The 27,211-nt window shown below is 33.9% G+C and overlaps 1 long non-coding RNA gene across 2 annotated transcripts in view; it reads left to right on the forward strand.

Moving 5' to 3' along the window:
• Nucleotides 1-2,387: 2,387 nt before the first annotated feature.
• The window catches only part of LOC139426775 (uncharacterized), a 147,054-nt gene continuing 122,230 nt past the window's right edge, over nucleotides 2,388-27,211 (forward strand). The window contains exons 1-3 of one of the 2 annotated variants that reach the window (XR_011637986.2): nucleotides 2,388-2,518; nucleotides 10,926-11,041; nucleotides 14,160-14,349. This is a non-coding gene — a long non-coding RNA (uncharacterized LOC139426775). Of the gene's footprint in view, nucleotides 2,519-10,925; nucleotides 11,042-14,159; nucleotides 14,350-27,211 lie in introns of those variants that run through there. The other variant, XR_015429112.1, reaches the window with a different exon arrangement.

Raw genomic sequence — 27,211 nt, forward strand, 5'->3', positions numbered from 1 at the left:
CGGATAATATAAATATCGGAGACAGCCAGGTGGCCCAGTGGTTTGCCTGCCAGAGTGAGAAGTCATTGGCTGCGGATTCGAATCCCGCTCTAGGCATGGATGCTTCTATCTATGTGTTGTCCTCTGACGTATGAATGTGGCCCACTTTATGAACGGGTATCAGTGGCTGTGTAGCGTGGGTAGTGTCCCACTGGGTAGCGTTAAATGAGCAACATTTCCGGCATCTTCCCAGGTTAAGGACGTGAAAGTTCAGTGCCTGCCATTAGGAAAAAAACATTAATGTCGGATTAAGTATAATTATAAGACGTAAAATTAATGTTAATAGATATTCCGTATTAGTATATAAATCACTCAATTTTTACTCTGAGTTACGATATCGAATCTGCTGAATTTTTAACGTTAAATGGCTGATACTTCAAGAAAAATGTAATTTTTTTTTAAATTTTAACCACTGCTATTTTTCTTCTTTTTTTAATTTTCGCCAATAAGCCAATAAGAAAATGTCATTTCTTAAATGTCTCTGAATTTAAAAATAAAAAATCAGGCTTCGTAAAAAGTTTGCTTCAAGTTGAATATCGTATTTTTAGAGATTTCCGTTTATCCGCAATCGGTATACAGACAAACACACAAACATTCTTTATTTTATTATGTGTAAACATGTAGATATGCTAATAATTTTTAAAAAAAATATGAATAAAAAAATTGAATAAATATGAAATATTATTTTAATTCAATTTAAATATAAAATATTTACATTTATCATGATATAGTGAATGAGTTTATATTTGCAGAGATTAGAGATCTAAATAATTAAAAACATAATCATAATTTTTGGAACTCAACTTTTACTTATTATTTAATGCACTAATTTATGTTAATCACTTTAATGATATATATCTCTGTGTTTGCTAATGAAGAAACTGCATTAGTTTGAAATATTTTATAAGTGGAAAATTTCTAAAGTAATCAAACGCGCAAAACTAAGGCACCCACACTCCAGACACAAAAATGTGATGCGAATGGAGGTTTGGAGATCTTAAAACAGTAATTGGGAAATGAATGAGCAGCAGTCAAAGAAACAGAGGGTGGCCGACGGCTGTATTCTGTCATATCAACTTCACATAATTTCAAACATTTTCGATTATAAAAATAATAAAATCGAAAACATCAAATATTTAGTAATTTTTTTAAAAGAAGTCATGCATGTAAAAACATAATACAATGGGTCAGTTTAATATATCAGTCCTGATTTCGGCATAATTATTTTTTTTAAATGATAAAGAATTAACACATTCAGAATAAGCGCCAGAAACGTTTCTCCAGGTCCGCTAGAGTCAGAAAGACTCTTCGTATAAATAATAACAAAGGCAGATCGCGAGATTAAGTAAGCGTGTTCATGATCATGCGTTTCATATATATGATAACGAAGGCAGTGAAAGGGAAATCGCGAGATCAAGTAAGCGTGTTCGCTATCCTAAACAGTTTAAGGACCAAAATATGAATAATTTTGTTTGATTTTTGTCAATCACGAGCAAAATGAAACAAAGCTAACTCTACTAATGAGTTATAAACGAACTCTGAAAGTTTTATATAAATTTTTAGACTATAAGTGATAAGCAAAATAAGTCTATGCAAAATTTACTGTGCTTAGAATCATACTTTAACCATACCAGAGGACATTTATTTCTAGTATAGGGTACATTGAAATATATTTAAAGTTGATATAAGAAAAAAATCAACTGTAATATTTTAAACAATTTAAATTTAACGCAATTTTTTTTAAAAAAAAATCTTGTTGTTTAATATGTTTACCCATTAGATGTGTTAATAAAAGTACAGAATTTAATGACATTTATTTATAAAATAAATTTCATAATTGCTTCAACCTGCAAAAAGAATTAAATATATTATAATTTTTTTAAACATTTTCGAAAACTGGCATATGATTTTCAATTTTTTTAAAAGGTTCTTCATCAGAATGGAAGTTTTTAACAAATTGAATCCCTATTTAAAGTGGTAAAATAATTTACAATGGACTTTTAAAAATGGTGGTAAGTATACTTACCACTGCATTAGAAAGGATGTAAATTTTAGTACCACTAAAAACATCATTAAGCAATTATAATTACTTACATCAATTTATAATAGTTTTTGCGTATGGTTTTTAATTGTAAATGTTTTATTTCCTAAGTTGCTTTGCTTATGTACAATACTTGTATTTAATGCCTATTTTTGGAATAAAAAGCAAACATAAATTATTGTATAATCTGAAATCACATTGAATATCTTTTCTCGAAGTAATAGAAAAAAAATTTATTAAGTCGCAACAGGTGTTCATTAGTGTGTAAATCTTTCAGTTTTTGTCTAGTACACGATTATCATCCATTCTCATTCCTTGATTTAGTTTTAGATTGACGAAAGAAGAAACACAGATCCATACAGATAGCCAAGATGGGTGTGAATAAGATTCTCTGTATCACTTTTATCATTATTATTGTTATTATTTCATTACTCACTGGTAAGTATAGATCTATTCATCACAGTGTTTTAATTTCTGAAAAGTACAATTTAAAAAATTTATTAGCATAACTTATGATTTTATTTTAAGCTTTTTCTCGATAAAATGTTAAAACGGACATATCCGAAGATGCACGATGGTAAGGTTAAAAAATAGAATAAAACATACCCAGAATACATAAGCCATTGAATAAAACATACCCAGTTTCGTACGATATTAAGTTTTTAAAAATGTATTGTTCATATTTTCGTTCTATGAAGCGGCAAGAATGTAATTGAACTGGAATGTTACCAATGAGGTTATACATTTTTTGTAAATTATTCGTAACTTTTACCTTACTTCCCTAGTTTTACAGTTTTTTTATACTGAGTCAAAACATGTTTTGAGACTTCAATATATATATATATATATATATATATATATATATATATATATATATATATATATATATATATACATACAGTGAAACCCCGATTTTACGTTTTCTGTCGGACTAGCGATAAAAAACGCTCGAAGCGGAATAACGTAAAATCGGGGTTAAGAAAAATCTATGCATATTTTTAAAAATTGACACCTACCAGTTAAATTAATGGAAAAAATGAGTAATATTTACTTGCTTTTCGTTCTTAGCTACAATTTCGTATACAGCTCATTCAATACTAACAATTTTTTACAAATTTGCTTCTGGATTTACATTTACAAGTAAGAATTGTTTTAGAGTTTTTATGCTTTGTATCGCTTGATCAGCTGTTGGCACGTCTTCTGTTATTTCAACTTCATCGTCATCAGCTCTATCGTCGGAATCAGGCATTAAATCACTTATGGAAGGGATTTCTGAAGTAATGATGTCTTTGTCGCAGTCGATGTAAGCATCATCTACTTCCGGAAGATCCTCAACTTCAGACACGCTACCTTCTTCTTCTTCCAAAACAACAGCGCTCTCCTCCTCCGATATTGAAAATCCTGCTTTATTGAATCCATTGATAATGCACTTTCGGTCGACACTGTCCCAAGCTGAAGATATCAAATAAAGAGCCTCAAGAACATAAATTTTTGCCTTAGAAGCATCCTGAAAGTCACATTAGAGAAACATTAGAGATTTTCTAACCAGTTGCTTCCGGTAACTCTCTTTAAATGATCGTATAGTTCCTAAATCCAGTGGTTGAAGTTTGCTCGTACAGTTAACTGGAAAAAACTCTATTCGCACGTTTTTCAATTTAAGGTTTAAATGAGCAGTGCATTGGTCTAGGAATAAAATTATGTTGCGCTTTTGAAAACTCATTTTCTTATCCAGTTTTCGAAGAAAATTTTTAAATAATGCTTGCGTCATCCATGCTTTTTTGTTTGAATCGTAATCGGTAGGAAAACTTTTGATATATTTGAAACACCGTGGTTTCTCTCTTCTACCGATCACAAGAGACGTTAACTTTTGGCTTCCATCGGCATTTGCACAGAGCAAAACAGTCAAGCGCATTTTTGAAAGCTTTCCTCCATGGCAATTTTCACCTTTAATTGTCAATGTCTTCTTTGGCAATAGATTGAAAAACAATCCCGTTTCGTCATTAAATATGTCACTTGGATTATAGCCCTTTAATAAATTTGGCAGAGTTTCTTCTTTCCACTGTTGCACAGTTGTCACTATCGGATTCGAATTCTATCGGATATCGGATTTGAAGCATAAATTGCTCTTTTTTTTTAATCGATCGATCCAGCCATTTGATGCACTGAAGCCTTGGAGTTTAAGCCTTTCAGTAATTTCAAGCTCCTTTTCTCTCAGGATGGATCCATTTATAGGAATCTTTGTTGCTCTGTCTTCCTTGAACCAATTCATTAAAACTTTTTCTAACTCATCATACGGAGATGTTTTTAAGGTTTTTCTCTTCTTGACAATTTTTCCGAGTTTTTCAGCGTTTAGTTCTACTGAAGCTTCTTGCTTTAAAATCATTTTCAAAGTTGAATAAGCTATACCCAAAGATTTAGCAAGTTCAACTTTAGTGCCATGAAATTCTTTAGCTTTTTCGACGATTTCAGCCTTTTCGGCAAGAGAAAAGCATTTTCGTTTCGCCATCTTCTTTCGAGAAAAGAACACGATGACTGGGGTTTCGAAAATGAGAAAAAATGCTATAGCTTTCAAACAAAACCGACTGAAAATCTCATTTGGTATGCTAGCACGGTAAAATGAGTAAAACCATTTTGAATAGAATAAAAAAAAATTTTTGATCCGTTTGTAGAAAAACGCATCAAGCGGGATTTTCATTAAAGGGGCAACGCAAAGTCCGGGATTTTTTAACATTATCGGTATAGGCAATTTTCACGGATCAGCAGAAAATGACGTAAGAAGCCGGATAACGTACGAAACGGACAACGTAAAATCGGGGTTCCACTGTATATATATATATATATATATAGATAGATAGCATTGCCATTAGATACTCAAATTTGTCAAAGTCAAACAGTGTCGTCTATGTACTTTGTAACTAAGCAACATCTAAGCTCTTGGTCTTATTGCATTCTGCGTGTATATATATATATATATATATATATATATATATATATATATATATATATATATATATATATATATATATATATAGGCTCGCCCAGGAACAATGTTTTCGTGGGGCACATTAGGACCCATAATCCTCATAGAACAATACCTGACGTCTGAAAGCTACTTGAACATAATTGCTGACCAGGTTCACCCATTCATGGCAACAGTTTTTCCCGAGGGGGATGGTGTTTACCACCAGGAAGGATAATGCACCATGTCATAAGGATCGAATCGTCATGGATTGGTTCGAGGAACATTCCAGTGACTTTCAAGTCATGTCTTGGCCCCCAAATTTACCCGACCGTAATCCAATAGAGCCTTTGTGGTCATAATTGGAAAACCAAATTCGTGCTGCCACGCTACCCCCTCGCAATGTGAGGGAATTGCAGGACCAGTTGGTGAGCGATTGGTACCAGATACCTCAGACTACCTATCAGCGCCTTGTGGAATCAATGCCACGGCGGTGCTAGCAGTTTTGAAGGCTAAAGGTGGTCCTACATGTTATTAGCAGGGAGGTCATAATGCAATGGCTCTTTGGTATATACATATATATATATGTTTAAATTTTTTTTAACCCGTTGCTGCTTATGTTTTCTTTGAATACTGCGAAAAAGAAACTTTGCCTACAAAGTACACAATAGTGATCGGACAAAAATTGTGGAACTGTAGTTTATGTTCATTAAACAAGAGCTTTCATCAGAACAGTATCAAAAAGTATCAGAACAGTATTGAGACATTTCTATCGAACCAAAAATAATGAAATTGGTAAAAAAAAAAATGCTTAATAATTAAAAAATTCACCACGAAGATATGGTAAGTCGCAGCAGCTAAAGAGAAACGTTTCTTTTCAACTGGACAGATGTACAATAACAGAGGTATGTATCAGATTTTTTAATGTACTCTTTTTTACGGCAAGTATTATAATTTCGTTAAGTTTAAATTAATGTTAGTCTTATTAGCTGTTATAGATTATTTAGTTATTTCTATATTATTGCATTTACTCTTAAAAACAATTAATAGCTTGAGCCTTCAAAACTAGTGTTGCATGCAATCGGAAAATACAATACTTGTTTTTTAAAATCAATCGGATAATACCAATAGCATAAATACAAATAAATTACACGAAACACAAAAAAATTCGATTTAATAGTTAAATTTTAGTGCATATCGTTCATTTGGTGAGATTTATTATTTTTTGTTTACAAATAACTTGTTTGCTGTTTCTAGTTAAATTACTCGCGCTATAAAATTTATTTAATTTTATTTTTGATAAATTCCAGACCAGTGGCTCTCTACAAGTCACTTTTCGTTATTAGCGTACATAAACTGCATGGAAGGGAAAAGAACATTTAATTGCCTTGGCACCGTAAAAATTTTGGCGGCAAATAGGATAAATTGTGATAGTAAGGATAAAGCTAAACATATTGGATATTGAAAAAAAATAGGCGTATTGTGGTTTTCGTTCCATAAACGCGAATCTTGAACATAAAACAGTTTTGAAACACAAACCGCATTTTGATCTTGTGTTTCGACCAACACTGATTGATTGATTGAATGTAGAGTTTAATGGCACAAGATCCAAAAGAGGATATGTTGTGCCAAACAGAACGTTAATGCAGCTTAAAATGTAAAATGCTTATTAGTACAATTTCATTTTTTTAAAGGTAATAAAGCGTCAATAACGAGGCGAAAATATTTAAAAGTCAATAAAATCTAATAAAAGGCGTATTTATATAAGGTAAAATGGTGAATGGATAATAGATAAGACTGAATAAAATCAGATAAAACCAATTATATACAATATAAAATATTAATAGCTCGCAGAAGTGCGAAAATGTTAGGATAATGAATTTCATCTAACAAATCTCTCATACATAACTTAATGCTATTGAAAAAGATAATACGATGTTGGTTGAAATAGGGACAAATAGTTAAAATGTGATGAAGCGTAAGTAAAACGTAACAAGTGTCGTATTTGGGAGGAGGCTCTCCAAACAACAGATGAAGATGGTTGAGTCGAGCGTGGCCGATTCTGAGACGAGTAAGCTTTACATCTGCAGTACGTTGAGGCAATACGGGTAAAGGATTGAGATCAGATTTTATATTATATAGTTTATTTTGAGTTTGAAGATCCCAATGCTGTTGCCAAAGGGATACGATAATCTGCCGAATATGTAATTTAATATCTGAGAACGGTACAGAAATTTTTAAGGCAGTATAGTGGCAGATCTTGCTGCAGAATCAGCCAATTAATTTTCTGGTGTACCGGCATGACTCGGTACCTAACAGAACAAAATGCCAAATTCTTTCTTGTTAAGGATGATTAACAGATGTGATATGAAGCATAAAATTGGATGAGTATTGCTGCGAAAATTTTCTAACTGCTTCAATACACTCATACTACTTTAGTATAAAAAAAATTTCGTTTAGAGTGTGATGAAATCAGTCGCACAACCAAAAGGATGGCAAAATCTTCAACAGTGAAGACGGAACATTCGACTGACACTGAGGAAAGTTCTTGTACGTAGTACCTAAACTATAATAAGTCCATATTTTTCAATTAATTGTCCTCTACTTGCGTTGGTTACCCTTATTAATGTCGAAGAATGATACAAAGAATATTGTTTTATAATTTCTGTTTTATAATTCTTACTTATTTTGAAGATTAGATAGATATTTTGCAAGATGTTTAGTTTTCAGTAGGGTAAACTAACCAGTGAAGGAACACTTAAGCTTCGCTTGCCTTTTAAAAAATCATATTAATTTCAAAATTCGTAATTTCAGTTAAATGACAGTGTCAACATATTTGTTACTAATTGCAAATTATGCAAAAAAATTGCAGAGAACTTACATAATATTGTTTTAAAGTTTTGGAGGTTCAAATAACAAGTAGTAAGAAGACCCAGTGAAGGAACAGCTCTTACCAGTGAAGGAACACAAAATTGCCCAGTGAAGGAACACTTAATTTTGGTTATTTTTTAATGCTCTTTATGAATTTTTTAGCCATACAAATACAGTCGGACATCTATTTAACGAACTTCCATTCTACGAATTTCCCTATTTTACGAATTGTTTCGAGGAACCAAGAGCATTTTGGAAATTTTTTTGTAAAATAACTTCCATATAGCGAAGTGAATTTTCTATTTAACGAACTTTTCATTGAGATCCAATTTTCCCTATTCCCTAGATCCCTATTTTCCAAAATATTTCTTAACATTTTAAACTTGTTAAAGCAATTTATGGGGGAAATGACATTAAATTAATTTTCGAAGCCACTGCTTTATGAAATGTATTACTGTTTTGTCTAAAAATTATCTTAGAGAAAGCAGTAAATTCCCTTTCCCTTTTTGTTTGCACTTCAAACGAAAAACTCACTTCAAATTAACGGATTTCATCCGTAGCAATTTAACTTAACGCAAGTGGTAATGTATGTTTAAAATTACTTTTATAATAAATGCAACTTTATTTTTATACATAAATTTAGACTTTTTTTAGTTGAAAATGTATATAGCATGATAGTGTAACACTGGATAATGTTTTGCTCTATTCTTGCTTTCCATGCAGATTTCTTTTATGGTTGAGATTTATATGATAAATAGTAGATACTAGTTTACAAGATAAAAGTGTATCAATTGCTATTTTAATTATGTCTAGTGTTTAAGAATTTAAAACCTGTTTTGTGTTGTTTAAGTATTTTAAGAGGTGATTTTCTATTTAACGAATTTTCCATATAACGAGCTTATTATTGGTATTAAGTGATTTTGTTAAATAGAGGTCCGACTAAAAACAAGACTATTTGTGAAATTATGAGATACAAGTACTTGTAAAATGCTAACTTTTTTCTGTAATCATGAACTAGAAATTAAAGTGATGTTAAATACAAAATAAATTAAAAAAAATCGTTCTTTCTTATAATTTGACAGTCAAATCCAAATCATTGTGTCATCCGATGCTGTTTATTATCATTATTATTTTATCATCTTTTTGTTTACTCTTTTTCCTCTTATTTCTTGAAGCTTTTTTTCTTTTTTAAGTATTTTTTCTTTCTTTTTCTTTTCCATGTTCTCTTGTTTTAATGTTTTTTAGATCTTTCAGCCTCTTGAAATTTTTGCCATTTCTCTGAAGTTAGTGCAAAAGGTAATTTATTCGCTTTTCTTCTTATTTGACCTTTCTTTTTATCATCAATATTTGGCCAATGTAAATGGCTCTTCTAAACTTCTTCTGATTTTTCAGCAACATTTCTAGAATGCCTTTCTCGAAAATAGACGGGGGAAAGGTGTCTTGAAGTTTGAGGCAAATCCATCTTTTGTTGACTTATATCTAGAGGATCTTTAGAAGTACTGATTTTACTTACAGAATCATTTCTTTTTTCAACTAAGAGAATCAGCATGAGGACTCATTTCAAATTCGATATCTAATATGCATTCATTATCAATACTAGCTTCAGTTCCTAAGTTTGACTTAACCAAGTGGTCTTCTTTTAATACGTGCTTCTTCCATATTGGAAAAAGTACAGGCTCTTGGACATTTTCGATATTAGACTCTTCCGTCAATGCTGTGTTAAAAATTTACAACATATCTTGAGGGATTTCCCTCTCAAGCTTCTGAAGAAATTGAGTATCGTTTCTGTTTAACTTTGTTTTTTGTTGAGGAACTTACTTCTAAATTCTAACATTGTAAAGTAGTTTCTATAAATTATATAATCACGTTGCTATCCTATAATGATAGCTTATTAGGAGTTCTTGGTGAAAAAGCCAGCGAAAAAATGTTCTATTTTTATGATTATATTTAATTAGTTTTCGATTTGTAAACATAGTTTATTAAGTTGCCTAACATTTGATGTAACTACACACCCCGTTAATAAATATAAATTATAATTTTTTCATAAATTAAGCTATTAAATTAACATTTTGAACTGAAATTATTTCAGGAATTATTCATACAATTTTTAACAAAATTTCGGTTGTCCTCTATATAGCAGAATTACTTATCCTAGAGTCATGTAAAATCATATATCACACATTACTGTTCATTCACTGGAAGTATTCCCAGTGTAGGAATATGCCTGTTTCTTCACTGGTTAGAAGCTGGTTTTTGTCTTTTAAACAGAATTTTGATGTATAATATGACTAAAAGTACAAGAAAATTACGAAATTTCTTTTATTTTCATTAACTGAGAAATGAACCCAGTAAAGAAACATTTGTTCCTTCACTGGTTTTTCATCGTTTGGTGATCCAGTGAAGGAACATGCCTGTTCCTTCACTGGTTGGAAGTTGTTTTTTGTCTTTTAAACAGAATTTTGATGTATAATATGACTAAAAGTACAAGAAAATTAAAAAATTTCTTTTATTTTCATTAACTGGGCGAAAAACCCAGTAAAGGAACACTTGTTCCTTCACTGGTTTTTCATCGTTTGGTGATCCAGTGAATAAACACCCCCTTATCTCAGTACTTGATTATGCTATGGTGCTTTAAAAAAAATAAAACGTAACTTCAATAACTATATTTTGAATTCTCTTTTTCACAGTGAGAAAAATAAGACTACTACATGCAATTAATTCCACTTCAAACATATAAGTACAAACACTCACCTTATAATTTTTTCAACGAAACAAGGTGTTGCAGAGATAATAACAAATTCAAAAATTTTTTCAGAGAAATCTATTTGACCAGGTAATCCAAAATATTGCTAGATGACTTCCTATTGTTTGGCAGTAAGCTATTGTTACCAATCAATCTAAAGAAAAACTTTCAAATTCTTATTTTTAATGAATATATATGAAATGTTCCTTCACTGGGTAGTGTTCCTTCACTGGTTGGTTTACCCTACTTAAATTAAAATTTCTCTTTTTTAGAAGTAAACGGTGGTGCAGGTGCAGGTCAAGGTATTTGGGGTGATATACATTCCAATTTTACCATAAAGTACACAAAAGAGGATTTTGAAAATTTCATAAATAATTTTATAAAGAAGGTAACATAACCATATTTTCATATTTTTTTAAATAAGAAATGTAATATTATACAAGTTGTTTATAAACTGGAATTTTTCTATTGCAAATCAACGGTCGTTCTTACATAAAAAGCATGGCATTTTTTATGGCTCTTATGAAATTGGCCTTGATTTCGAACTAACTTGGAAAGTGAATATTTTACAAGACGATGTTTTGTGATTCAGTCAATACTTTTGGCAATCAAGAGATGATGTCCTAAAAGCTAAGAAGGTGGTTGCGGTTGCGCGACTGCTGGCTGATATATCTTTTGAAAGTAGTGCTTCGATTTGGTGGTTGCGCTGAAATAAAAATTAGTTTCGGCTTAAGTACCACCCCTACAAATTTGTGTTATGAGAGAAATTAAACCTTACTCAGAAAACAAATAATAGTGTCCAGACATTGTTAAATTTATTATGTATCGCAAAGTGCGTCTCATGCAGTAAATCTTTAACTGTGACAAGAAAGGTTTTTTTTAAAGAATACAAACGTTTCTGGAGGAGAAAATGAGTTCTGGCGCTAAAATTAGAATAAAAATCGCCAAAGCTTACTCACATCGTGAAAAAGATGCACAGTTATGTTTTCAATATTTTGTATTGAATTTATATGTATTGTACAATAAATGTTCTTTTATTCTGAAAGAATGGTATGCATTTCAGGCACTACTTTAGGAAAAATTTGTTTTGCATGTAACAGTGTTTTATATTTCAACTAGGTGGCTTCGCCCCCTGCTCGCCGACGCTCGCCAACCCCCGGAACTGCTTTCCAATCAATTAAAAATGAAAACTGGTGCCAGCGCGAGAAAAGAAATATCGGTTTTATTGATACATACATACGTACGTATTAGCGTTTTATATAATACTAGGAGGCTTCGCCCCCTTCTCGCTGGTGCTCGCCAACCCCCCGAACTGCTTTCGCAGTTCATTTCGGATTGCTTCGCAATCCGATGCTCGCTTTGCTCGTTCATTGAATACGTTCTTAACGTCTAGCTTTTGTATACTTTTTTGAACACTGAAGCTCCGAAAACTTTTCACAGTAGAAAATTCTAAACCTGTACATTTCAATATTAATTTGAAATTGCAAACAGTTCACATATTTTTCTTAATCACACTATTCCAAATTTCAGTTGTTGAGAAAAGTAACTGTTGCAAGTTTTCTTTTAAAGTCTTTCCCTCCAGAGGGCTAAAACCATGTGTTGTAAAACAATATAAAATAGTACTGAACACTGGATGTAAAGCATCGGCTTCGATGAAGATAATTTTGTGAGAATTTTTTTGATAATTCAGCGAGAATTCACCCGATTAGCCATATGATGCTCACTACGTGCTCTTGCGCGCCGAAGCCTATCAATTAAAACGTATTAGCGTTTTATATAATATAGATTAGCCATATGATGCTCACTACGTGCTCTTGCGCGCCGAATCCTATCAATTAAAAATGAAAACTGTTGCCAACGCGAGAAAAGAAATATAATCGGTTTGATTGATACATACGTACGTAATAGCGTTTTATATAATATAGATTACCCATATGATCCTCACTGTTCACAATTTGTGAAACAATTTCAGAAATTGTAGCTTCAGAAGTGGTGGTAATTTCCTCATCAACCAAACCATATTCAGCCTCCCCTTCAATGGCATGGCCACGATTTTTCAAATATTCTATCAAAACAGATAGAGGAACATCGTTTTCTTCTTCATCCACGATATTCAGAGAGCTCACAAAACCAGCATGACGAAAACAATTCGCTATGCATGTGGTGGACACCATGTTCCAACTTTTGTGCACATAGAAAATGGCATCCAAGACAGTAACGTGCGTGAAACTTCTTTTTTTGGTCGATGGCAGGGATTAAGTCCTTCAGGAGGAGCTTACGACAGTTCACTTTTAGGTTTTGAATAACTCCTTGATCCAATGGCTGGAGAACGCTGGTCACATTGGGAGGCAAGAAAAGAAGCTCAATCGAGGCTAACTGTGGGATGTTGGTATGAGCTGTGCAATTGTCTGCTATGAAAACAACTTTTTGCTTCTTCTTCACAAACTGCCTGTCTAAACGCCGTATTGTTTCCTCCCAAATGGTGACGGTCATCCACGCTTTTTTGTTAGCGTCGTAATCCACTGGTAAAGATTTTACGTTTTTAAAGCAACGTGAATTTTTGGAATTTACCAATAACAAGAGGTCTCAATTTTTCAGATTTTTTTTAAATTAATATATATGTTCCTATATAAATATTTTTCTTATTAATATATATATATATATATATAATGAAGATAAAACAAAGGAAAATTACAGATATATGAAAAGAAAAGGGGGGGGGAGAAAAATAAATAAATATAATATAGCAAACAACTGGGGAAAAAAAGGATGAAATTTTTATAAAAAATCCGGAAAATAAAAGATATAATCTTTTCATCAGCCCACACAATTATATCCGTAAAAAAGAGTGCTTTCTGATATTGTATCAATATAACCAAAGCAAAATATATTAATACAATAGTGTGAGGAGCACTCAAAAAATTTTTTACAAAAATTACAACAAATGAAATAGAACACAATAAGTAAGAATAACATGTAAAAACAGAAAATAAAATAAAATAAAAAACAGAATAAAACATAACTTTCATCTATAAAGCGAGTACCGAATTCAAATAAACTTACATGAACGGGAAATTTTTCAAGAATAATTAAAAAAATATTTTCGTAACAAGATTGCCAGATTGTAAAATATGAAAACAAAAGCGCAAATTGAGCGTACTTATTGTCTTAATTTTCTTCGGGTTTTTTTTGTATTCGTATATTTTGTTGTATATATATATATATATATATATATATATATATATATATATATATATATATATATATATATATATATATATATATATATGTATATATATGTATATATATATATATATATATATATATATATATATATATATATGTATATATTTATATATATATATATATATATATATATATATATATATATATATATATATATATATATATATATATATATATATATATATATATATATATATATATTAAAATTAGTTATAACCTTTTCTTAAATTGGATTTTAAAAATAAATTTTTATTTTACAGATTTTTGAATTTTTCTCTTTCTGAAAATTTAACCATGGGGTTTCAAGATTATTATGGATCAACAAACGAAATTATAAATGTGTGCAGTTATAAATTGAAGTAAAGCTATAAAAAGCCAATTTCCTGTACATTAAAATATATTTCAATTTTGATTTCCTGTCAGTTATGTTTCTAGAATATAAAGTTAAGAATGTGTGCATAGATCAGTGTAAGCAAATATATTAATATAAATAAAAATATCGAGTATTTTTTTCTTTTACAGCGCCCATACTTTGAACACAGCAAATGTGAATGAGGAAAACTAAACAGATTTTTAAGCAGAAAGTTGAAAATGAAAATATAAAATAAATAAAGATGTAAAGCAAAACAAGTATGACCACACAGTAGGCAAGAAAAAATGACAGTAGACGACAGCTATATTCGATCAATCATATCAAATTCACTTAATTTCAAAATTTTGGGGTTTGAAAAAGTTATATGAACTAGCTAGTTTTTGTGATTTTTAAATAAGTGGGTCATACTTGTAAAAACTCAACGTAACAAGTTAGTTTAAGAAAAAATGCTAATTTGCCGGAGCTCAGCTAAATTCTCTTTTAAAATTATAAAAGAATTAACCCATTCACGACCAGGGAACGAAAAAAGAAACACTTCACCAGGCCTCTGGAAACAAAAAGACTCTTCTCATCTGTGACACCAGGCGCCGTGAAGTGAAAATTGAGTGATTATGAATGTGTGATCACAATCCTGGTAAGGTAAAGGACCAAAAGTTGAAAAACTTTGCCAATTAAGAAATAGCAGGTATAAAATTGGAGTGTTACATGAATTATTGAACTAAAACAGGCAAAATAAGTCTACATGAAATTTACTGTGCCGGAATCATACTTTGATCCATCAACAGGTAACATCTCTAGTCCAATTGAAGTCTGTGATCAATGGTTTCCTAGTGGACCTGTTAATAACATTTTTGTGAGCATTTAGCTATATCATTTCCATCGGCGAAGGTGATGTCGTTTATTCGTTTTAGGAATACCTGGTGTTTGGCTGCGTGCTAACTTTACATTCGGACGCTGCTTTAAGGCAGGTTGAGGCTTTTCTGGGGATATCAATCGACATGTTTTTGGAAGTGGAGATTTGGATACAGGATGGTCCCGTGATATTAAATTGTGGTTTCTGCTTTGTTTGCTGTGAGGTAAATGATATTGAAGAATCTGTTTGTGTACTCACTGTGCAATATGAAGTTTTAGCTGCCGCTGAATGGGACACACCCGGACGGGGGTGCGGGCCGTAACTATTCTGCGGGCTTCGTTAGATGTTAGGTTTTGTAATACTGCAATTGATCGGATTTACTTTTCTAGTGACCATTTCGGACAGCTTCTGGCGCAAGCTGCGTGATCACCCTTACAATTGATGCAAAAAGGTGACAGCTCGCAGGAAGTGTCTTCATGGTCATTACTAGAGCAACGGGCATACACCGGTCGACCTCGGCAAAATGTTTTAGAATGCCCGAATCTTTGACATAGATAGCAAACGCAAAGGATTTAAGATATAAGGTCGAACCAGGCAGTTAATCCAAGATATTTTAATTGCAGTTGGCAATTTAAAAGTGAGGATAAGGTGCTTCGTAGGGACTTTTCTACCATCCCTGCGAATCGTAATCCTTCAAACAGATGCAAAGTTTTGAGATTGAAGGTTATCTAATATCATGTCTTCTGTATCATTCATGAATTCTATTACTGGTATGACGCCACGAGAGGTATTTAGTGATCTACGAGGTGTGACTGTTATATTAAAAATGAACACTCGGTGGTGCATGTTGATAAAATAGTTGCCTGTTTTGCAGAAGAGACTTCAACTAAGAGGTCACCAGAGCGTAGCTTCTTTACTGAAGCAACTTCTCCCAGAATGGAAAGAAGAGCCTTGTGTATCAGAAATGGAGATACGTGGGTAAATAAAAACACTCCTACTGCCAGCTGCATCACCCACCATGGAGTCATACTAAGAGGATGCAAGTAACAATAATTTGTCACTTAACACCGATGCTAACCAATAGCTATACGTCTTCGAGTCACCCTTGAAGCAGCCTCCACCGTTAACGAGGAGCCCAGTAAGTGACCCTGGACTTGATGACGTTCGTGACCAGCCGGTTGATGCATACAGGCCAATATGCACCTCCCGTTTACCTGAAGCACGGGCCAAAGCAATGTATTGGGGTACCAGGATGCCCCTCAACTGCCAGGATCTCCTTTTCCAGGGATACGGGTCTCCATGCATCCCTGAAGGTATGAGGAATTGGAGAGTTTTGTCTGTTATTACGCTTTTAGATATATTCAGAGTGTTATAAGGTGTTACTGTTATATTAAAGTTTCCAAGTTTGTGTAATGTAATGATAGATGTTAGTTCAAATTGTTGTTGTTGTTTCTTATCCTCTAATTGTCTGACGAAGACAGACAAGATCCAGTAGGTTGTTGGTCCTCAAAAAGTTGATGACAAGAAGTGGAGAAGCATATAAGTCCTCCTGGGAAAGGCCCAAGCAGTCAAGGATATGTTCGGCTGAGGCCTGCTGGGCTTCACATTCGGAGCAGACTGCATAAGACTTTCTTCCTTTAAAGTACGAGAGACTATTCGTGTGTCCACTTGCCAATCTGGAAATAGCTGTTTGAGATGCTCTATCACCTATATGAACAAGTGAAGAGCCCGGTTCCTTGGCCGCATACCAATGATGAGAGGGGGGGGGGATCCTCCACTTTTTTGATAGATGGCTTTTGATTTTGGATTGATACTCTGAGTAGGTAAGAGTTGATGACGAAGATGTAAAATGAATACAGCCCTCCTTGGCCAAGCGATCCGCTTGCTCATTGCCAAAGATGTCAACATGGGATGGTATCCATTGAAGATGAACGTCGTGGTGCTTTGAAATAAGTTGAAGTTTAAGAAGGATGGAGATGCTTGTTTTGTCTCCAACTTTAGTCCAGTTGTGTAGGTGCTGAAGGGAGCTGTGACTGTCCGACAGGATCCAAAGATCTCCAAAGTCACTCTCGTTGATTATAGCATCGATGCCCTGTTCAATCGCGATTAATTCACTTCGAAAGACTGAAGTGAAATTAATTATGTTAAACAAACCACAAGTCACATGACGGTGACATTTTTTTGGATTACCAATTTGTGACTAAAAAGATTTTTGAACTAGAAATGGAGATAACGTATATAATTTCTTCTCAGTCGAATTAAGCACTAGAAATCTTGTTTAAGTTGGGTCACAGTTAGATAATTTGATAAGTCAAATTTAGGTGCAGGTTTTTTAAAACTGTGTGTGGAATCTTTGGACGCCTTCATAGCGCATGAAGACGTTCTGCTGGTTACTCCCTTGCCCAACATCGAGCTCAACAAGGAGAACAGAAACACCGGCTTCGGCTCATAATAGTTCAGCCTCGGTTCTCTATTCAGGGTAGCTCCAGGTATAGTGCTATACCAGAGAGGCATGGATCCGCCAAAGCTATCAGAGGTCAGGAGCACTCTCCTGATGCAGAACGTGGTCCCTAACAGGGGATAAGCAAGCCCTACCAATCGATTTAAAGAGAGGGTGACCCGAACTCCTTCCTCTCGTCTAGAGTGAAGCAAGGGGCCAAAGATCACGCAGCCTGAAAACTCCGAGATAAAATGCGAATATTTGGTAAAAGGACTGAAACTCAAAACAGGACCGTCGCAAGAGAGAAATTGAAGAATTCTAAGGTTCAGCTCAAGGCCCCGGATGCGCCTAACCTGTCACACAAGAATGTGCCCCTGGGGGGTTGTTTTTGGAAGCCAATATAATATATGCATTCTGTGAATGTTCATGAGTTTGATGTATCTCTAGACACATTAGATGTATTTATTATTGTATATGAAAGTTATTTTTGGTGTAAACTTGAAATACAGTTTTCCTTTACACCATTTTTGGAGTTGTTCAATATCGAATTACACCATGGTTTATATAGTGTAGTCTTTTTTTACCGAAGGGAAGAAATTAAGTAAAACTGTTATTGCCAACGTGAAGAAAAATTTCTATATTTTCTCTTAAAATTCGCACGTTTGTAACCTTCACAACGTTAAAAGCATTTTTGCAACAGCCCAATTTACGCTAGGGGCGTCAGGGAGATTAAGGCTGCACAATTTTGTGATCAGCGACATGATTGTGATAATGTGGTGAGCACTGCTCACAGTGCCACCTATACTTCCCAGAGAAGCTTGTACCCATCGATCTGAAGCTGCCTGCTTCTAGGGTTCGAACCACAGTTTTTCGCAAAGACAGTTCAGTGCCTTAACAACTGAGCCATGGTCGCTTAGCGATTTTATAACGTTAGTTGCTGATAAGTTCTCAGTTTAATTCTAACAATAGCCCCTCAGAGGGTTTATCTTCTTTAGGTAAAGATAGGGTATCACGCCCCCGGGGCACAATAGTGATCTGTCCTCCCTTCCTCTCCCTTTTCTCCTTTCTCTTCCTCCTTGTGGTGGTTGCCGAATTTACTGGTAAGGGCTTTTCATCTGTGTTCAATTACCACCTTGTTGTATCGGATCCAGATGGGAAGAGACCACTCACGTGTTTGCCGTGCGTGGAGACCCGTGTCCCTGGAAAAGGGGATCCTGGCAGTTGAGGTGCATCTTGCTACCCCAATATACTGCTTTGGCCCGTGCTTCAGGTAAACGGGAGGTGTATATTGGCCTGTGTGCATCAAACGGCTTGCTTGCCAGGAACATCTTCTGTTAACCAGGGTCAAGCCTGCGGTTACTTACTGGGCACCTCGTTAAGGGTGGATGCTGCTTCAGAGGTGATTCGTGGGAGTATGACAATCAGTCAGCATCGGTGTTTAAGTAGCGGATTAAAGTCAGAACCAATCTATTATTTGCATCCTCTTAGTTGTACTCCGGGGTGGGTGGTACCGCTGATAGTTGAAGTGGTTGAAATTTTCTATGGCTGAAAATAGTAAGGTGTTCAGTTCCGCACATAGTAAAAATAGCGGAACAGCTCCCTTACCATATGATTACGCTCGATACTACATCATCAAATTAACGAATCCTGAAGTAACAAATACTTCATTTACAAGACTCTCCCTTCTAGATTCACAAGGCCCTAATTTCCTTTTTAGGAGAGGTAGCCTCTGTAGAAAAAACTCCTGTTGATACAAATCATATCGGAACAGCAAACGACCTTGTTAGAAACTTGTACAACCATGTGCTCATTTGCAGTCGATGTTACACATCATAAATCACTAAACACCTGTCGAGGTGTTATATCAGAGACGGAGTTCATCAATGATTCAGAGGAAATGCTCACAGATGAACTGAAAGATCAATATGTCACCGCTGTCAGTAGAATAAGGATTCGCAGACATGGAAAACTCATCTCTACGAAACACTTTATTCTTACTTTCAACATGCCTAATTTACCATCTTCACTTAAGCTTGCTTGGCATAACTGCCCGGTTCGACCTTATGTCCCAAACCTTTTGCGATGCTTCCAATGTCAAAGGTTTGGGCACTCGAAAATATCTTGTCGAGGTAAACCTGTTGTTCTTGTTCCGACCATGAAGAAAATTCTTTCGAGTTACCACCCCTATGAATTAACTGCAAGGGTGCTCATGCAGCCTGTTCCAGGAGCTGTCCCAAATGGTCCCAAGAGAAAGAGATACAATCAGCTAAAGTCTTGCAGAATTTAAGTTTTGATGAAGCCCGTAGAATAGTTATCGCTCGTACTCCACGTCCGGGTGAATCCTATTCCGCTTCAGCTAAGATCTCATATTGCTCTGTAAGTACACAAACCGATACCTTACCAATAACTACCTCACAACAGACCAAACAAAAACTTCAATTCAATTTCTCTGGACCAGTATCTAAATCTCCTCCTCCGAAAAATAACAAGATAATGACAATTTCCATTATCGCATGGAATTGTCGTAGCTTAACTAATAAGATCTCTGACATCAGATATATTGTTTTTAAATACCATCCTTCATGTTTTGCTCTTCAAGAGACACATTTAATTACATCAGACAATTTGAACTTACGTAACTATGTCTGCAGTCGCAGTGATTCCGTATTTGGTAATCGAGCTAATGGTGGTGTTGCGCGTTTAATTTCGACACATTTCCTGTCAACTTCATTACAGGTCGTAGCCGTTCAAATTCATATTAATATCTCCATTGCAATCTGCTCTGCATATTTAGATCCGAACGATCTAGTAACCCAATATGATTTAAACATTTTGATGAATCAGTTGCCCAAGCCTTTCATTTTACTTAAGAGATTTTAATGGTCATAACGTACTGTGGGGAAATCCTGGCACAAATGCTCGAGGCCATCAAGTCGAAACACTCCTCGTGGATCATGATCTTTGTCTACTGAACCAAAGTGAGGACACTTATTTTCATGCTGAAACTCAGAGTTTTCACTGCATTAATCTGGCTTTATTTTCACCTTCACTTTTACCTTTCAAACAATTTTCAGTCGATGATGATCTTCATAACAGTGATCATTTTCCTATCATTGTTACATACTCATCTAATTTTTATATTACTCCCAGACTATCTGCCTTAATATATCACCGAGCGGATTGGAAAATTTTCACACAACTTGCTAAAATAACGAACGATATGGTGTCCGATGAGAATATTGAAACTGTTGTTGACACATTAACATCAATAATAATCAATGCAACAGATGCTAGTATTCCTAAAACATCCAATTCTATTCCACGTCATCGGAAGACTTGGTGGAATACAGAATGCTCTAAGACTCACAAAGAGCAGCAGAAACAATGGAACTATTTCCGTTGTTATCCAAGTACTGATAACCTTGTGGCTTTCAAACGAGCTAGAGCACTTGCTCGCAAGGTTCGGCGCCAAAGTCAGAAAGACTCTTGTTCACACTATGTTTCATCTATCACATCTACAACATCTCCCAGACAAGTCTGATCGAGGGTCAAGACAGCGAATGGTATATACCGTAAAATCCATCTTCTGGTATTTTTTAGAAACGGAACCACGTACACTTGATCCTGTAGATGTGAGTAACATCTTGAGTAAAACAATCGCTGCCGTATCTAGCATCGATAGCTATAGCCCAGCTTTTCAAGAACAAACAAATGGCCAGCTTCACAAGAAAATGGCCGAACGCAGCTCACTAAATTGTGAATCTCGCCGACGGTTACAATATAACAGAGTTTTCATGCTTCAAGAACTACAACGAGCGCTGGCTAGAGCTCCAAACACGAGCCCAGGCCTCGATGGGATATCTTATCGGATGCTACGCCATTTGAATTCTGCATCTCTTCTCAATGTTCTCTTGCTTTTCAACAGAATATGGACCGAACAAACTTATCCAACTAGTTGAGATGAAGATATACCGATATTAAAGCCAGGTAAGGATCCGTCAGAATCTATCAACTATCGCCCCATAGCACTAACTAGTTGTTTCAGCAAGATTTTAGAGCGTATGTTTAATTCTCGACTAATTTATTTTCTCTGCTTTTCAAAGTGGATTTCGTAGAGGTTAACGTTATGTTAGTATTAGTTATGTTATGTGCTTATGTTAGCTCTTTGCTCCAAAAATAAATGATAAGTCGGCCTGTCTAATTCAGGGGCTCTACTCCTGTCTAGTAACTCACATCCTTTAAAGAGTGGCGTTACTTCATTAAGCTTGGAAAGACTATATGAAGCTAGATCTTCTCACAACCAACCATTTCATGCTCGCTTTCGTACATTCATCCAAACTTTTGACATTTGTGAATTACCATCGCAATCAGTGGATCATCTTCTCATACCTCCGTGGACCATCTCACCCTATCAGTTTTATTCACATTTTATGATGTACAATAAATCGAATGTTGCACCCTGCATTTATCAGCAACTCTTCACTTCCCATCGTCACCAGTATTCTGAGTATATGCCTGCGTTTACTGACGGATCAAAATCTGAGGGATATGTCTCTTGTGGTGTCCTATAGCTACAAAATCCCAGATGTTTGCTCCGTCTCTACTGTTGCCATCCTCTTGACATTACGGCGCTGATTTCGACGCGCTCTACAAGGAAGTATTGCATATACTCAAACAGTATGAGTGTTTTGAGTCAGTCAGAAAATTTTCCTAGTGATACTCACCCAATTTTATGTTTCATTAATCATTTGTTGATTATTCTCCACAATAACGATTTCAATATTTTATTCTGCTGGGTACCGAGTCATGTCGGTATACCAGTGAACGACTTGGCTGATTTGGCTGCATGCTCTGCCACCACTGTTTTAGCTATATTCATACCTTTCTCAAACATAAAACATCACATTCGGTAGTCTATTACATGTCTCTGGCAACAACAGTGAGATCTTAAAATCAATAACAAATTGCACTCAGTTTAACCAGATATTTACCCTTTACCTGCATCAGGTCTACGTCACGCAGACGTTAAGCTAACCCGTCTTCGAATCAGCCACACTCGTTTGACACATCTACATTTACTGTTTGGAGAACCGCCTCCCCAGTTCAATTCTTGTAATTTTTTACTCTCTATTCATATTTTAACTATTTGCCCATGTTGTAACTTTTATCGTCTTACCTTTTTTGGTAGTTCTATTTTAGCTCTGGAGGATTTGTTAGGAGACATCCATCATCCTAACATTTTTGCGTTTCTACGCACAATTGGTATTTTATACTCTAGATAATTTCTTTATCCGATTTACACTTTTATCTGATTTTATTCACATTCTGATCCAGTTTCATCTTGTTTTATAGTGTTTACATTTTAGCTGATTTTATTCACTTTCGAATACTCTTGTTACGTTGCGTAAAGTTCTAGTAAGAAAAAATAGCAGGAAGCTTTTTACCTTTGATTCGTTTTGAAACCGATTGTTTGGCGCAGCATGTCCTTTTGTGGACCTTGTGCCATTAAACCCTACATTCAATTCTAACAATAGTGATCAAATTTGTTTTTGCAGTGTTCAAATAAACCATTCAGCTAGTTCGCATTTTTTATGCATCAGATACGTGGAGCTACTCAGCAATAAATCCCTTTTTAATCTCATAATATACACCATAATGTACTAGGCAGAAAGTATCTACTTACAACAGATGTGTTGAGATTTAGTACATTTTTTTGTGGTACATCATTTGAATTTTTGATAACGGCATGATTTAAATATGAAAAATTAAATATTGTAATACTTGAAATTGCACGCATTCAAAACGCCAGAGGTGGTTGTTTTAATACCTAAGAAAGAAAAAACTATTTTTTATTTTAATTATTTCATAAAATTAAACAACCAAAAAAAAACCTTCAGTATAAATTTTATACATATATGTTTCAGTTAAGTAATATTTAATATATTTACTTTATTTTATTAATTCTTTGTGCGAGTTAAAAATAAATCACACAATTCAGATGGATCATACGATTTGTGTAAAGAATTTGAAATTAGACGACATTTTAACACATGTTCGTTAATATATAAGTCTTCTGTCACTATTTAATCTTAGTTTCAAGTCGAGTAAAGAAAAAAATCTATCCATGCAACACGCCGTGAGGATTACTGAAATTCTCTGCTTGTTATTCCTTCATAACTAGCTGATAAGTACAGAGTATATTATGTCCAACGTTGTGAAAAAAATGAAAGCTAAACAATCATGAGCTAAAAATGTTTGCAGTGGATTTTATTATCATCTTTTATTTTAATCTTGTCTTCACTATTACGTAAAGAGAAGCGTTTCCTCGGACCCGCAAACTCCAAGTTTATACGTAATAAAGAATATGTATATGTACTAATACGCGAGTACTGTATTGAGATTACCTCCTTGTGATCATGGACCGCTTGGGTGAGAGAGGCTCTCCGTTAAAAGAGAACCGTGCGATCGTGCATATATGTGATTATGGCTCTAAAGGGGTAAAAGTAGTACCATAGTAAGGTTACAACACTGTTTGACGAGAAACACGAAATGATCACCCTGAGCCACGATGACTCAGGGGATAGAGTGTTCGCCTTCTAACAGAAATTCCAACTTGCTCCAGAGAGCAATTATATATTTTAAGTTGGTAATTTATCAATTGTGATTCTTGGTTTAATAAAATCAATTTAGTAGATTTTTATTCACCACTATTTCTGAATAATTCAAAGGCTTATATAATTCACCACTTCATAGTATGGACGTCAGGCTATAGCTTTTGAAAAGCAAGCAGAAATAGTCAAATAATTGCAATACTTGCTTTGTAGTCATTTACCGTTATAATTATTTTGGCGTGTCCGGAGCAGTTGGCATCTCTGTTCTAATGAAGCGAATCGGGTTCGAATTCCGCATCCGGCTTGCACCGACTACAGTACTGATGTGAAATACCCTGAGTGGTAGACGGATCATGGGCTAGAGTCCCCTAGCCGTCAGGCTAACAGTGGCTGGTTCTCGTGGTCTTCTCCATGTAACGCAAATGCGGGTTAGCTCCATCGAAAAGTCCTCCACGAAAGTAAATCTCTCCCAATACTCGTTCTAGGAGTTCCCTTGTCTTTTGGATTGGGTTCAAAATTACAAGGCTACGGAGTTGAACATTAGTAGTAAACCCATAAAATTGGGTCGGCTGTTCAACGACGGTAATATAATAAAATAAAAATGATCACCCTCTTGACTTTTAAATTATTGTTATTAAATTTTGTTATGGCAATATCTCGAAAAAATGTTATAAAATGTGTTGGTTGATTAAAGTTTATTGGCCGAAAAGCCAGACATGGCTATTCCGCACCAGCCACTAGGTTCAAAAAATACTTTCTTTTGAAAGCAGAGAGTTTTAAAATGTGTATAAAAATTAATAGTATACGTGGCGAATTACATAGTAATACATGATCTTGACCAAAGTCGCGCTTTTTAGAGAGAAACACACTTTACTCGTTTACAAATTTTGATTTATCACCCCTAAAAATGGCGGAGGGGGAAATTGCCAAAACTTCAAAATGTTTGCTTGCCAATTAGAGTTTAACCACTTACAACGGTTCTAAGCTTTCCTACGGCAGTGTTAATTTAAGACATAAGATAAGCACCAAATATGGCAGGCAAGTACTCAGATTTACAAGAAAAGTAAAAAGAGAATTGTCTCGCCGCAATTTTTTATCATGCCTAGCACATAGCCTAAATTTAATTCGTGCACAAGCGTCCGATACGTCTTAGAGGATTATTTCCATTTTTTACAGAAACTTAGCTCTTTTTTTTAAGTTTTACTCATCGGTGGAATATCCACAAAATTTGAAAATAAAAAATACTACCCTATTACATTATATGTGTATCAAAATAAACAAAAAAAAATATTTATGGAAAAACAATTCGCGATCGCAACGAACTATAGGGGGCGTTGTTGTACGAGACTAAAACCTGCGATTTCGATATGAATAGTCATTCATTTACACTGGAGACGTCTTTAATGTAGCGTGTAACATTGTAACGTTCCTTCTTTATCGTGGCTTATTAAATTTAAAAAAGAAAAATGTTTGATATCCTTTCTTATGCAAACGAAAACAAAGTGGTATCTCTTTTTTTTAGAGAAGCAACATACAAAACACATCGGAAAAATATTTGTACATAAACAGAAAAAAATATGTATATTCTTATAAGAGTTAAAACCTAATGACCGAGAAATAATTTTACTGAATTTAATGATACAACATGAAAGGCCTATTTAAACTTTACATTCCATAGTTTTAAGAATCATATCACTTCAAAAATTAAAATGAACAAAAAGTATACATAAGCCTCATAATTTTATGAGATTTAATTTTGTAAAAAAAGTTTCTTGACCACAATTTTTATCAAAAAATTTCAAGTTTCAATAAAAATTGTTATTTAGAAACTAAAAAACGTAAAATAAAGAATTCTGACGAAACAAAAACAAAAAAACAATTCCTTTTTGACGCCATTTTTTTAGTGCTACGAAAATTCGTCTTTGGGATTTGCCAAAAACAAAACAAGATGCAATTCTATTTTTTCAGGAGCAAAATATTTTACCGAAAAAACGAAAATGTACCAATTCCCACGACATGAAACTTTATCTTGGTAAACCTACGTTTTGGAAATGTTATTTCATTTGGAATCTTATTCATCAGAGTTCATATGGCGATATAATTGTTTTGAACATATGCTAAACTCTATATCGGCCATTTTCCACCGAAATCCAATTGACTACTTTGTTTTTAAATAAAATGTTTTATTTTATGATTTGTTGCAAAAATTTTAAGTGTAGATTGGCGGCACTTAAAAACCGCCAAATCTGTAGTGGCGGTGGCATTAATACGTAAGTATCGAATTTTTATTCCATACTTTTCTGAATCATATTACTTCAAACATTAGAATATATAAAAAGTATACATAAATACATAATGTTATATCATTTAATTCTTCAAAAAAAGTTTCTTGACAACACTTTTTATCAAAAAATTATAAACTAAAAAACGGAAAATAAAGAATTCTTAGGATAAAAAACAATTCTAAGAATTCTTCACATTGAAATAAAAACTTTCATATTGTTTCTTTTTTTATTATTCTTATAGTTCTTAATCAGACGTAAAAAACCTTTCTGCAGAGAACTATCATCAAATAAGAAAAAAAAATATTTACAAGCAAATTTTTTATTATAAAAATCATAACACTCACTTGTTTTATAAAGCCGTAGAATTCCAAATGAAGTGTTCTTCGTCTGAAAATTTTATTTTCAAATAATACATGCATAGATAATCCCTTCATAACTTTTAGATAACATACTACACAGCAAAATTTTAAAATTGTAAGATCTTGATATGAATTTGAATATGTAGCTAAAAACAGAATAGCTGAATTCTAGTTGAAATTATTCTTTCAAAACTAAAAAATACTTACCAAGAAAACGATAAAAATTAATTAAGAATCAGCACAAATGGCACTATTTCAAGTAATTTGGATAATTTTTCATTGTTGTTTTCCCAATTATATGCATACAGAAATATATACTATTCTATAACGAAGAAGAATACTCTATAACTATTACAGTTCTGAATTCACATTTATTTATAGGAATGACGAA

Source organism: Parasteatoda tepidariorum, chromosome 9, assembly GCF_982258835.1.
Source record: "Parasteatoda tepidariorum strain Cologne lab strain chromosome 9, Ptep-v5.0, whole genome shotgun sequence".
Classification (NCBI taxonomy): Eukaryota; Metazoa; Arthropoda; class Arachnida; order Araneae; family Theridiidae; genus Parasteatoda; species Parasteatoda tepidariorum.